General features: G+C 39.0%; 1 protein-coding gene across 18 annotated transcripts in view; it reads right to left on the bottom strand.

The window, feature by feature from the left end:
* Nucleotides 1–11,964, bottom strand: part of r3hdm2 (R3H domain containing 2) — a 79,175-nt gene extending 67,211 nt beyond the window's left edge. For 17 of the 18 annotated variants that reach the window (XM_032513422.1, XM_032513431.1, XM_032513427.1 and 14 more), the window contains exons 1-2: nt 11,671–11,964; nt 11,290–11,340 (exon numbers count right to left, since the gene is read on the bottom strand). The gene's annotated coding sequence lies outside the window, so the exon portion shown is untranslated. Of the gene's footprint in view, nt 1–3,370; nt 3,749–11,289; nt 11,341–11,670 lie in introns of those variants that run through there. The other variant, XM_032513423.1, reaches the window with a different exon arrangement.
* Nucleotides 11,965–14,284: the final 2,320 nt, after the last annotated feature.

Genomic DNA, 14,284 nt, shown 5'->3' with positions numbered 1-14,284 from the left:
GTTAATGGGAAGACAACACAAGGGTTGAGAGGAGGGGCTGGGACTGTTACCGCATTACCGCAGTCACGTGACGCCTACCGCGGGTCTGACTTCATCACCATTTTTACCGCAAAAAAACATTTGCCTGCACGTGTGCATGACCACGTTGTGTATAATGACATGGATTCATTGATTCTAATTACATAAATTTTGTCTGATGACATTGACATGGATTTAAGGTTTCCTAAACAAAACTCATTAAAAGATGGAGCAAATTCGACCTTTTGCGAGTTTGGGAGGGCAATGTTTCATGACACATGACAACATACACGTTAGGGAAGGCAAAGACATTTTTCTGTTCTCAGCTAAGGTAGACACATTATCGTTACAGCTGCAATGTTTACCATTGCACCTTAGCCTAGCAGAGTGTCATTCTGTTTATAGCTTTATTCCAATAAAACGGCACGGTTGAATATTAGCCCACATGTCCGTTTCTTTGCCTAAAACAGAGCTGCTCATATTGGTAGAGAGAGCAACAAGTTAGCAAACTGCCGAGTTGCCCTCTCTGCCTGCTCAGCTGCTAGATGGGCTATAACATATGTTGTAAGGTAGGGCTCAACACTATTGTGTTTTAGCATTGACATCGCAGTGTGCACATGCGCGATATTCCCATTGCAGGACGTCGCAATGTTGATGTTAAAACTTTTATGCTGCTTGATAGAAAAGCAAACTTTCACCGTTCTTCTTTTACATATCCGGCCGACCCTTCCCCTTTAAGACAGGTAGCCATGTGGGCACCATGTGTATACGACGTTAGTCCGACGGGGTTTGTTATGGGAAATGGGGTTCTCCGTGTGTAGAAAAGTAGGGAGCAGCTACCGCTGACACAGTGATGCACATAGTTTTCGATGGGTAGTCACTAAAGCTACAGTAGTCAGTGTTTTTACGTTCACTGCAAATACAAACTAAATCACCTGATTAATGGAACAATCGTGTCATGCTAGTCAACCAATGTATTTCTACCTAATTTCCCTCTCCAAAATCACTTCAGAAGAGTCACAGCTTATTTGCTTTGGTGTTTGTAAAGCATTAAAGATTAACAAAGAATGGTTCATATTAGAAAAGATCCTTTTTTATTTTTAATCTTCTATGTAGACGCACTCCCCTACAAAATTGTCTTTAGAGCAGTTCCACATTTTATATTTGACACATGACATAATAAATTAGTTTTAGTACTTAAGGTTCTGGATTTTTATGGACTGTGTTAGACCATATGAATACCTTGATGAGTTAGTATGAATTTTGAAAATGGGTGTAGTTTCCCACAGATCTTTCACATCCCTGCTAGATACTAAAATGTAACATCTGCATTGTGTCCACTACGTTTACATTGCTGTGGTCTTCCAATTCAGTAAACTGACATATTTACATCAACAAAATAAAGGCCCTGGGATTTACAGAAACATTCAGCACACACAAACATGCATTTGAAACAAATATAAAAAGTTTATAGTGGAAGTTGAGGAAGCAAAACATTTTATAATATGGAGGTTATGATAAAGGACAAGTGGATGCCACTGTCTGAAAGAGAGTATTGAGGTTTTCAAGCATTCTATCATTATTTTCTTCATCTGACTTTGTTAATCTAAACAAAAATGTGAGGATTTTTTTTAATTGCTTTGGATAAGAAAGTGTGAACCTTGTGACTTAAAGGCAATTACAGCAGCAGTTACTCCAGGGGTTGATATTGATTTTTTTCCTCCCTTCTTCTCCCTCTCGGGCTTCCTTTCTTTCATACTCAAGTCTTTTTCCCACGCATTGGCAATTAGTATGCAGGAGTGAAGCTGCAGGAGCACCAGCTACCTGGGGAGCAGAACTCAAGTCACAAAGACATAAACAACACCGGTAATGGTCACACGCACAGACAAGGATGCACAACAATTTCTTAATGCAAGTTAAAAATGGACTACATTATGTCGGTCAGCTAGCTTTAGCCACTTCAGTCATCCATTTATTTCCGTGCTCAAGAAAGGGGCTAACATGTAGACTAACAGATATCAGGAAGAAGACAGCATTAGATCCGGCAACCTTACACCAAATGGGCAGCTTCTATCTAATTTGGGGGTTGTTGTGGTTGTTGTCTGTCTTTTGCATTTCTAATTGACATGGCCGTTGAATCATGGGATCACTGTAATTTTATAAACATCAAGCTAGTTGGATTAGGGTGCATCACTGAGGACTGATGCATCTTAATTTATTATAATGCTGAAAGACATGCACACACATACACAAATAGGCAGGCAATCATTATATAAACAGCCCATATCCAGCACAAAAAAAGATCTGGGCCGGGTAGAGTGAACAAAAAAAGGAATAAAAGGAACAAGCAATGAGTATTGTGAGTATGATTTTGCTTGGCTATAACCATCAAAACAGATAAAGAGAGGGAAAAGCCAGGTCTAACACTAAAACAATGCTGAGGCCATTATGACCGATTGCTATTAATAGCAGCAGATTTTTAATTCAAGGAGGGCTCTGCTGTTGTGCCTTCTCTCACTCTTGTGCTGGCTCTCTTTCACCTCCTCTCTATTCTTGCACATTGCGTTACACAAATAAATGGTGAAAGCACCGACAGTGTAAATATACAGTATATTGTCTTAAGAAATCAAAAGGAGATTTCTTATTTTTGATGCATTCATAAACGGCTGTTATAACCCCTGAATGCACCTTCAAGCCAAGAGGATCATTGAGGATAAACTTCAGAGTCTCATAACCCAGGACTTCCCACATACAGCCTTATGTAAGCCCATAGGTTGTCCTTTTTAACTGCACCCCTCCCTGCCTCCTCAGTAGGACAGTGTTGCAGAGCAACGCCTACTTCTTAGTGACTCTCTACCCCTACCAGGCAACCTCCACCACCCTCCCTCCTCCCACACATATGACACAGTGGAAGGGAATTCCTCATCACTTTAGCATTTACTTCACGTTTTGCACGTCTATAAAAGAATTTACAAACATAAACTGACCACTGGCATAAATTAGCCTTTAATGTGTAAAAACATATACATAAAACCAATCAGGGCTCTCCTTCCCTATTAAAACACACTGATATGAATGAACTTGCAAATTATATGAAACCATCTTCCAGCAAGCCCTATTATGATTTTTTCACTGTTACTAAGGCATAATTAAATAGAATTGCCACAGGGATTTAAAGAGCAACAATGAAAAGTGCCAAGATAAGAGACAATTATAACAGTGGCAATAGCTGCATGTTGAACTAAATCTCAGAGTTGTGAAAGGCACATGAACAAGCTACATCTCACCTACAAATTATTAACACTCACTGACAAAGGCACACACACACACACACACACACACACACACTTACTGTATTTAGAGTTCAGCTCTGTGGATCTCCAGCCAAGTCGGATCAGGCGTCTCAAAGATAAAAGCACAGTATTGCAGCAGCAGAAAGCGCTTTAGAGCAAGACAGTGCTGACATTAAGTCTATCTTGCTATCTTACGTAGTACAGATGAATGAATTCCATGTCCCGCAGCATGTAAATTTCAGGTGTGATTACCTTTGTCACTCTTTAGCTCATTCTACTTTCTTGTCTTCACGCTTTCCCTCTTCCTTCCTGTCTGTAGGTACTAACAGCTCCGTTTTGTTAATGGGTTTCATGAAAATGGATAGACAACTCTTTCTTGACTGCCCCCTCTCTTTTTCTGAATGAAGCACACCCACTACAGGGAGACAGCAAACCTTGCTTCCTGACTGACTCCCTCTCTACTGCTCTTATGCTATTATGCGCACAGTTTGCACCGCTCCCTTCTCCTCTAACCCTCCCTTTCTTGTGAATTCTCTCTCTCTCTCTCTCTCTTACATATCTTGTTTGCTCTCTGCCTCTGTGTAACAATATAATTGCAATGACAGCCAGACCAGGACTCACAAGAAGCCCAGCTGTTAAAAGGGCTGCTTGCATCAGCTAGTATGTCACTTTACAATGGCAAGATCCCTATACAAGGTTGCAGTAAATACATTTCTTTCACAACACTACAATTTAAGGTTTGGTAGTTTTCTTTTACCAAAAAATGGACATGGGCCTACATCCGCAAGCAGAGGAGACTCCAAGCACACACTAGTCCCCATTCATCAATATCCATTTCATTGGAATATATAAAGTCTTTATCTGTAGCCTGTGTCCGGACAAACTGAATGAGCTCAAAGTACTGACAACTGCTCGTGAAACAGAGCACTGTTGCGATGTTTAAAAAAAAATTAAAAATGGGGGGTTTTGAAGGAAAGATAGTTGGGAAAACTAATGAAACCACCTCATTAGCTCGGAAAAACCTTAATCCCACAAGACCACGTATTTGCATCTTCCCCTGCAGCACCCTCACTGCTAACACCAGCTAAAAAACTCAGTGGAAAAGAGGCAGTCAAAAGTTCAGCATCAAAGGAAACTTCAACAAGCAAATAGGTGAGGTAGCAGGGATGTCTGTCCAGATATGTCCATCTCATAGATGGTTGAGTTTGTGGGTAGAGGTGTGACAAGATTACGTCCCAGAAAAATGTGATAGGTCTAATTGAGGTGAAAAGTTGTCTTGCAATATCACTACACAAGTGCAATATTACGTCGTACTACCAAGGACCAATTCACTTAGTTAAATCAATTGATGCTGAATTTTGGTACCATAGTACACTAGCTCTCGGTCCTCCCTGCATGTTTCACATAGAGCGGAGCTCAGCTCCGACACATGATGCAAGACTATGTTGCCTCTGCAGCTTGCTCAAGTCACAGTGAATCACGTCATGTCGGTAAAGCGGTCGCAAGTTTGGTTAGTTTATAAAACTTCACACATACAGCGTTTGCTGAAATAAAAACATAGTGGTAAAGACAGACAGCCAAAAAAGCGTTCTCTATGCCCTGGTGACAGACTGATAGGCTGGAGGTTGTAGGGCAAGGCAAGGGAACTTTATTTCTGTAGTACATTTCAGCAACAAGGCGATTCAAAATGCGTGTTATATTTGTGTGGTGTGTAAAATATTAAAAACGTACTCATCCCTACCTGCCACTTTTAAAATGTTTTTTCTTGCAGCATTTTGTATCCCAAAATAGCTCTGAAGCAGAACTTGCAATAAATCCAGCCTCTGACTTGACAACGGCTGCGGGGAATTAAACTCAAGTTGGTAACATTAAGCTTGCTAGCAACTTTGTAAACGTTAATTGTTTGTTTGCTTGTTTACGATATTGGTAACTTAACCAGTTATGCTGCCAATATTAGCATGTTTAATGTTAACAGTAACGTTGTAGTTAAAAGCTAAGGAGTCGGCAGCTGCCTTTGGCATTTACAGTGATAATGTTAATGTTATGTTACGTTAAGAGTCAAAACTTTGCAACAGCTCAAATCATGTCACTGACGTTAACGCTTACCCTTCGTCATCACCTATGGGACATAAGACTGCAAAGACATCTCAGCATCGCATTTTGTCCTTGGTATCATGCTGCGCATCTCACTTGGACAGGTGCATCTTAACAGACCTTATCCAGCAGCTCCTCCAACATTTAGACACACCAGCTAGCAGGGCCGTTTGTAACTTTTTGGGGGCCCATGCAAAAACCAACTTCTTATTAAGGACAGCATTGTTGTTTCTGGTGTGACTGATTCACCTCTTTCTATTTGTTCATGGTAATTTAAATAAAAACTTTGATGATTGATTTTGTAATTATTGAAATGAGATTTAAAATTTCGGATGGTCCACATTCCTTTCAGTTAAGGAAGAGCCCTATCTTATTTTGTCTTGTGTTCTGAATGAAAGAAAAAAAGTATAAAAGGAAAATTCACAATTGAAAGTGTTTTCACTGTTATTTGTTTAACTGATGTGTTTTATTAATTTAATAATTGCAACATCTTTCCAAAAATCAATAAGTAATTGTTGACCAAAATAATCGTGATTATAATTCTTTTTAAACTATCTTTTAAGCTAACTCAGGTAAACACCGTTTTACTTTTTTTGTACTTCTAAAGAATGTACAGTGTCCATTTAAAAAAAATAAAGAATTAGATCTGAGAAAAGTCATTTAGTTAGTTTTGTTTCTTACATTGATTTTACATTATTTCAGCTGAAGTGGTGCCGAAAACAACTTGGGTGCTGCGTCGAAGCCTTTTAATGGTAGGGAGGGAAAACCTTGCTAACAGCATTGATAACTTTGCCAAGCGGTGATGTCACCACGTCTTTCGAGGTTTATTAGCACACTGTTTCTTGCAGTGTCTTGTTACTGAGAATACAGCTATTAGAAATAGGTGGAACCTGACCGACAGCTGAAGGGTAACTAACATTAACATTAGCTGTCTCCATGAAGCTCCTATAACTTGCAATGCAGTTAGGAAACAAATTAATTAATGATAACATAAGCAATTTTTATTTCATGTTAAAAAAAAAACAGTTGTTCTTTTGATTACCAGCCAGTGTGTCACTGCATCTATACCACTCATTTTCTACCATAGCTCTGTGCCCTAAAGGTGCTGACACACCAAAGAGATCCGCGGCCGTGGGTCCAAGTTAGGCCAACAGTGAGTGTCCGTCACTCTAGTTTTTGTGTGTCACGCACCGTCGCTACTCATTGACCCTGGTTGGGTTTTTTCCGGCCTCAGAGACGTCGGTGAGAGGAATCCATCTGATTGGCTATTCAGCTTAAGCGAACTAGTGCGCAAGACGAGAAAAAAACGGTAGTGAGGAAAGCAAGCAAACAACTGTAGAGAAGGCACACACAGAATGGTCTTTTCACTTTTCATCTTGATCTCATCTGATCAATCCAATACACATAGGGCTGTCAGTACTACCCAAAAATAATGTTCAGATGTTCATTCTAAAAAACAGGTTCAAAATATTGGAATCCCTATTTTTGCACTTTGTCCATAATAAGGCAACCATAAACACCCCTTTACGGGAACACCATGATGACCAAACCTCTCTGTGCACTGAATTAGCCTATATTTAAAATATAGAATAGATATTTTACACTTTTTTGTCATTGGCAAAGTTTTAAATATAATAGAAGGGAGCAGAAAAAGAATAAAGAGCAACCATGAGTTAAGTTTTATGGTGAGGTACCATCAATAGGTGCTTGCTGTAGTTCACTGACAAGGCAAGTGACACTATTTACTTTTTTTGCTGTATGGAAAACCACTGTAGTCTCCCATAGATGCGTTGATATGTGCATAATGAGTCAGGTAGAAGGTCCCACTGTACGTCTAAATTTATAGCAATTCACTTTTAGGGATTACTATGGAAGTCTGTAAGTTGGTGGTTTTTAAGTATTGCCCGTCTTTACAATATTGCAATTGGTTCTTGACAGTCAACGCTGGTTAAATATTGGTTGTAGGGCTGTAACAATATGCGATATGAAACCAAAAGCGCGACACTCAGATCCACAAACCTGTGTCGCGCTATGAGAAGGCAGAATCGCGAAACACCCCTTCCAACTCAGAGAGTTATCCTTTCTGTCCAAATTACAAGATCACATCGCTTAAAACGCAAGTTGCGTACCAGGCAGACGCACAGCTGACAACCTGCAGGTGGAAGCGGTGGAGACGGGCTCGGACATACATGCCGCGGGCCGCTGTGGACTTGTGTGTCAGTCCCGCAAGCGGTTTCAGGAGAAGTGAATGCGTGTGTCCGACAATGCACTAAAAAAGATCAACACCGGTACAAACTGAGACTCTGTTTCTTTTGCTTTCTTTTGGAAGGCTGGCCAGAAATCACACCTTACTAGATAATTAATTAGTCTGAGTTAAACGCTAGCAATCAGTAAAACAAAGGCAATGGCTTGTGTGTGCGCCAGTGTTCGTGTTTGTGTGTCAGCCCGCCCCCACATTTGGCAAGTGTTAATTTCGGACCCTGCACAGTACTGTGAAACAGTAGCCATTTAATTTACTTTGTAAATGTAAAAGACCTTGATTAAAATTTTTAACATGCTTGAATCATCTCCACAATGGAGTTTAGTTCTGTTTGTTTTTCAACAGTAATTTGTTACAAAAAAACGGAAGTGTTTGGATATTTATTTATTTTCCTTGGGTGTCTTGTTAATAATTTGCATAGTTAATATTGTTCTTTGGTGTTCAGGTTATACAGGTTTTTCAAACGTTATTTAATAAAAACGACATAGGCTAAGAACTTTACAGAAAATGGATGGATGACATTTAGCACACAACTGAGATATCAAGTTAAGAAGAGAATCCAACCAATGAAATCATCCTACACTGGCCATGGAAAAAGGTTAGTCTCAGGTTGAACACATGACTGGGATAAAGGGGATGGCCTGCACTAATGCCACCTAATGCCTCAAACCAAGAAGCTTCTTCTGCATTTGATTTGGGCAGCCAGGTAGCCTCTTACAGGCCAGTAAAGAAGACAGTTAAGGGCATAGAAGGCAGGAAGGAGAAAGGGGAGGAGTAAAGCAAGGATCAGTTGCCAAAGATACCACAGATAAAATGTTCACGAGTACAATCACAAGATGTGTCAGTCTCTACACACAGCACACAACTGGAGTAAATTTATAAAGAAACACTATGAAATTGGTTAAATAATAACCAAAAACTACAAACAGCAAAAAAAAGCCATAACAGGGCTTCACTAAATACAATTGTGTTTGAACATAACCAGTTACTTATTGACTTATTACGGCTTATTTTGACACAAAACTGAACAAATAAAGCTACTCTTGTATTAAGCCAATAGGTACTCATTCTAAAAGTTTTAAGTTTTGGCAACCCTCGTCTGCTTGTTTTGTCATTTAAAAGATCTGCATACCTACACAATACCCAATAAAAATAGAATAATGTCCTATTTCTCAAAACTTAATTTAAATAAGTATCTCCCTCTGCACCCTGGTTGGTGCTAGACTGAGCCGGCCACTGAATATATAACAATTTAACAACGTAATGTTTAATTCACACATCGTTGTCCCAGCATAGGTAAGCACATTGTTATTGTTAGATGAGCAACAACTGTGTTTGGCTTATTTTCTGTAACCATTGTAGTGCGAAAGCAGTGGGTGGAATTAGCAAGCTAGCTAACTAGCTAGCTAGCTAGCTTCAACACTGCAGGGAGACTTCTCAGCCAAGAAAACAGATGAAAGCCTGGGAGATGAACAAGTTAGCTAGCCATCTCCCGGCGTTCCATCATCCTGGCTCTGTGCTGCTGATGGCTGTTTCAGGCAAACGCTGTTTTGTTGTATGTATCATGGCAACAGTTTGGATATCCAGTTTCCTTTTTTGAATGATGAATAGAATGCTGCCGCCTGATGGCACAGAGAGTTATTACCTCTCACACAGGCGCAGAACATTCATACTAGTTGGCCGTTAACTGTAGTCTTTGCGGTGTTCAAGCCACAGGCCTTCATCGCCACTAGATCTTTGCCGTCTGCCTGGTGTGTCAGCATCTTAAGGCCATGTTACCAGTTGCATCCCTTTTGCTCAGATCAATAATTTTTATCAAAGCAGAAAGATATGGAAAACAGAGGATTGAAAAACAGTGACAGAGGAAAACATCAAGAGAAAGGGAGCTCAGAAAACAAAGACAACTGGAAATGAAGAGGAAAACAAAGAAGATGGAGAGAGACAGCAAAACAGAAGCAGGATTGGTTAAGAGAAGCAAGAAATAGGAGCAACAGCACCACGCTTGGTTCTCTGACAGAGATCTATAAATAGCTCTTCAAATCTCTCTAGAAAAAGCCACTCTTCTGCTCATGCTGCTGCAAACAGAAATTCAGAGACAGAAGAAGACAGATACCTTGCTGACGAATAACTGATCATGTCTTATCAGACAATAGCTGCCTATTTCAAATTACATCGCCATGTAAAATACAGTATTTAAATCCCTTTTCCATCAACCATCTTGGTTTGTATAAATATTTGATTGTAGGAAGTGAATACTGTAAAAGCAAGAACGTTAAATCCAACGCATAAACTAACATGTTCTACAGGTGTATGAATAAACAATTGTTCATAGTCATGCATCCTGTAAACCAAAAAAAGAATACAATGAAATATCTGCATAAATACTTGCATTTGTCCCCCAAAAATGTCAGTTTCTACAATTTATAAAGGGAAAACATGTTAACACCAAAGCAGCATACGCCATCCTTCTCATAGCTGGCCTCAGCAACAGCAAACTGTTGATTCAATGACTCACCTCCAGCAGATCTCACTATGGACAATCATTTTCTCAATGATACTACCCATACACCAGCAGTTTGACTCACTAATATTTAGGAAAGATAGGTGCCTAATGTACAGATGAAGAAAAAATCTGTCACAAAAAAAATCCTTGTGTATAACAATGATTTACACAAGAAATACACAAACTGACAAATTGTGATATTTTCAAGACAGTCTCAATATCAAATGTAACCACATTGGCAGTCCTTGCCTGCCCCTTGCTAATTCTCTGCATCACATGACTGGCCAACGCCAATTGTAATGAATATTTATGTTTTCAGACACACAGGCTGTTTTCCCAGAGCAGATGTTTGAATCACAGCCTGTGCTGTGATCCCACCTAGTTTGACACAACAGGCTTGCCATCTATTTTCAGCTTGCGTATCAAAATGTTGCGCTAAAGCCAAGAAAGGCCAGTTGTCATCATAGGTGTGATTGGAAAAGGACAAAAAAGCAGGAAAAAATACGGTGCACCCATCAACGATTTCTAAATAAGCTCACTTCAATTCAGCCTCATAACCAACTAACATTCAACTACATTATAAACGATGGGTTTGTAATTTCCGGTAAATTTGTTATATAATTAAAAACAATATTTTTAAGGTTGTTTCTGACTATCAGGGGACACAACCATATACACGCCAGGGTGTAATCGCATGACACCTTGTTGTCACCAGCTAAGGTGGGCTTTAATCGTGATTGCAAACAATTTTCAATCAGATAATTAGCTAGCTTATCACTTCATTCCCAGTCACTCCAGATAATCATTCATTTACCGAGTTTCAGTAACTGTTATTGAATGTATTGTACTGTATTTATGTTTTTGACAGTAGCAGCACTTTGCTTTATTGTTTATTCCCTTTTTAATATGTTTGTTTACTGTATGCATTTAACGCTACAACACACAGTCAAAATCCTTGTCGATGTAAACCTCCTTGATAATAAATCGGTTTTCTTATTCTGATTCTCGTGCCAGGCATAGAGAACGCGGACTTTAAATATGGTGCTTATCATAACGTTATGAAAATCATTGATTATCGATTAATATAAGTTATCTCAAGCCATCTCAAAGGTTCAACTCACCGTTTTGCTGGCTGTTTGTCGTGAGTCCGTGTGAAGAATCCTTCAAACTATCTGTAGAAAGCAGATGGTAGAATGGTCAGAGCAGTGGCTATGCAGTTGACTGAAAATATTAGCTTGCACACACGCTAACAAAAGCTAGCTCACCAGGCTTCCACTGGCGAGTATAATTAGCCATCTACAGCACCTAGCCATATAGCTAATGTTAGCCCGCTAGCTAGCCTTTTCCTTTCAATGTATGCTAGCAACCCCACGTTAATAAAACTTAGCCAACCAAGTAGCATATGTTTACAGTGTGGTGAACCTTGTTATAAATCTTTACTAGCACTGTCAGGTCTCAAAGAAGGAGGTAAGGTTAGCTAGCTAGCTTTCCGAACGACTTACCAACGCTAATAATATAATGGAGCTGCTAGCTCGAGTTGGTTAACTGCGACCCCGACTGTCAAAGTAGCGCCGCGTGAGGGGAGAGTGGCATGAACGTTAACGATAGATGGCAAGCGCTGAGGAGCAAGGTAGTCAAATCCGTAACAGGAATACCGCGAAATAACAACAAAACGCTAAAGAATAAAAGTACACAAATTAAACAAAAAAGAAACAAAACGCTATTCCCTCTTCTCGGCTCCGGCTTGTATGTGTGTCAGCGTCACTTTTTTTCCCCCTCGCCGACAGTTTACGTCAGCGGCGTACAGGCTACACATTCGAAGGGAGCCGTTCAGGATATAGTAGAGTTGTGTAGGTATTACGTTAGATGATACCCTACTGTCTATGATAATACCTAACGTATGTATATGTACACATGTACATATGTGCCGTTTTATCTCAATAGGCGTAGCCTACTTCTCTTTAGTTGGAAAGCCATGCAGGTTTGGTGTTATTAATCATTCATCACATGAAATCGTTCGAGGTGCAATTCCAATTAAATTTAATCCCATCAACTATAGAATGTGTGTGATGTGAGGGGCAGTCTAGGGTCCTAGTGTAGGCTACTGAGGGTAGATTTCTGTGGTGCTGGCCTGGTGTGTCCGGTATGGCAAAGCTATTTTAACATTTAATTGCTAGACTGGATATTTATTGCAGGTATCCATAATTCAACTCTTCCTAGTCAAAAAGAACAATTCAGATATCCACAATAATATTCTTCTTGTTTGCAATTGTCATTTCAGATATCCATAACGTCATTCTTCCTATCCAGAATAAATATTCCAGATATCTGCAATATAATTCTTATTAGGCAGAACTCCCATTTTAGAGATCTACAAGACACTTTTTTGAATGAATTTTGGCGTTCATTATTATCGTTTTACTTAACTTCAAACACTGCGTCCGTTTCTATTTTAGATATATAAAATTACATTCTGGATGGGAAGCATTACTATTATACATATCCACAATTGTATTTTCCTAGTAAAATTGCAGTTTAAATCCATAATGACATTTTTACTAGTCAGAATGTATTTTGGACAGTCAAAATTGCAATATCGATATCTGGAACATTTGTTTCATTTAGCATATCTGAAATTAGAGTAGTGATAATTGTATTATAGATATCTGAAATTGGAGTTGTTCCTATTAATATTTCTATTGCAGATATCTGGAATGTTCATTCTGGACAGTAAGAATGACATTATGAATGTAGTGGAATTACGACCCAAACACAGAGATAACAGGCAGGTAGGAGAGTGTTTAGCTGAGGGTTTATTTTACAAAAAGACTCAAAGGAAACACAGGGATCCAAATGCCAAAATCTTAAAAATCCAAAAGGTCAAGGAAAAAGAAAATCAAAAAAACAGAACTGGTAAGACTCACAAAGGGAAGACAGATCACAGGGAAGGCAAACGTGGAACACACCATTTGGAAGAAAGGCACAATAGGATCTGACAAGAGACAAGGGGAGCACAGACACTAAATACACTGGGTAATGAGGTAACGAGAGGCAGGTGACACAAGGGCCCTGAAACAGGTGGAAGACCTCAGGTAATCACAGGAGCGGGAAAACACAGGAAATAAAATGAAAGACAAGACAGCACAGAAAACCAGACTATCAAAATAAAACAGGAAACAGAACATATAGCCACTCACAAGGGAACACAAGACAGAAACTACAACACCAGACCAGGGAGGAAACAAGGACTAAAACATACACCGAAAACTAACAAAAGGACAAAATATATACAGTATATAACAAAACGCCAAAATATATATAACAAAACACCAAACCACAACAGACATGGATATCTGAAATGACAATTGTAGATAGAAAGAATGTCATTGTGGATACCTGAATTGCTCTTTTTGACTAGGAAGAGTTGAATTATGGATATGTGCAATAAATATCCAGTCTAGCAATGAACTGTTTAAACTGCCAATTAAAATTTTAAAACAATTTATACATCTTTCATTTTGTTTTCACCAGTACAATCAAAGTTGTAGATATCTTGAAATACAATTTCTACAAGTAAAACTGTTATTGTGGAGTTCATTGATTACCATTATAACTAGTGAGAATACAAATTTATCCAGGATAAATGCTATTATGGCTATCTAAAATGTAATTACAGATAGAAATGTGGTTTTGTTAAATGTTAAAAGTGCTTGCCATAGTTCCCGGGTGGTGATCTTTAATGATTCTCGTAGCCTTTGTCTTGCAATGCCTGATGCACAGTAAATATCCTTTAGGCAGGGTTGTATGTTCAGCCAAACAAACCGCTCATTGCAGGGCATTGAGGTCCTGTTCGGTGCTGTTTCCATCAGTAATTATAGGCTATGTTAAGCAACTGCAGCATTTTATGAAGCATAATTTTCTACAGAATATCTCCCACATAACACAGGTCTAATTAATAGCATGCACTGTAAAAATACATAGTTTATGTTAACAATATCAGTCTAACATTAAATGATTGAGTTTTAACCTCATTTTAATTAAATTCAATTTCAATTCAATTTTATTTACGTAGAGCTATACCACGACAACAGTTATCTCATTGCGCTTTTCATAAAG

This window comes from Etheostoma spectabile, chromosome 4, assembly GCF_008692095.1.
Source record: "Etheostoma spectabile isolate EspeVRDwgs_2016 chromosome 4, UIUC_Espe_1.0, whole genome shotgun sequence".
Classification (NCBI taxonomy): domain Eukaryota; kingdom Metazoa; phylum Chordata; class Actinopteri; order Perciformes; family Percidae; genus Etheostoma; species Etheostoma spectabile.
The sequence above is the reverse complement of the archived record's forward strand: the minus strand, read 5'-3'. Positions and strand labels throughout refer to the sequence as shown.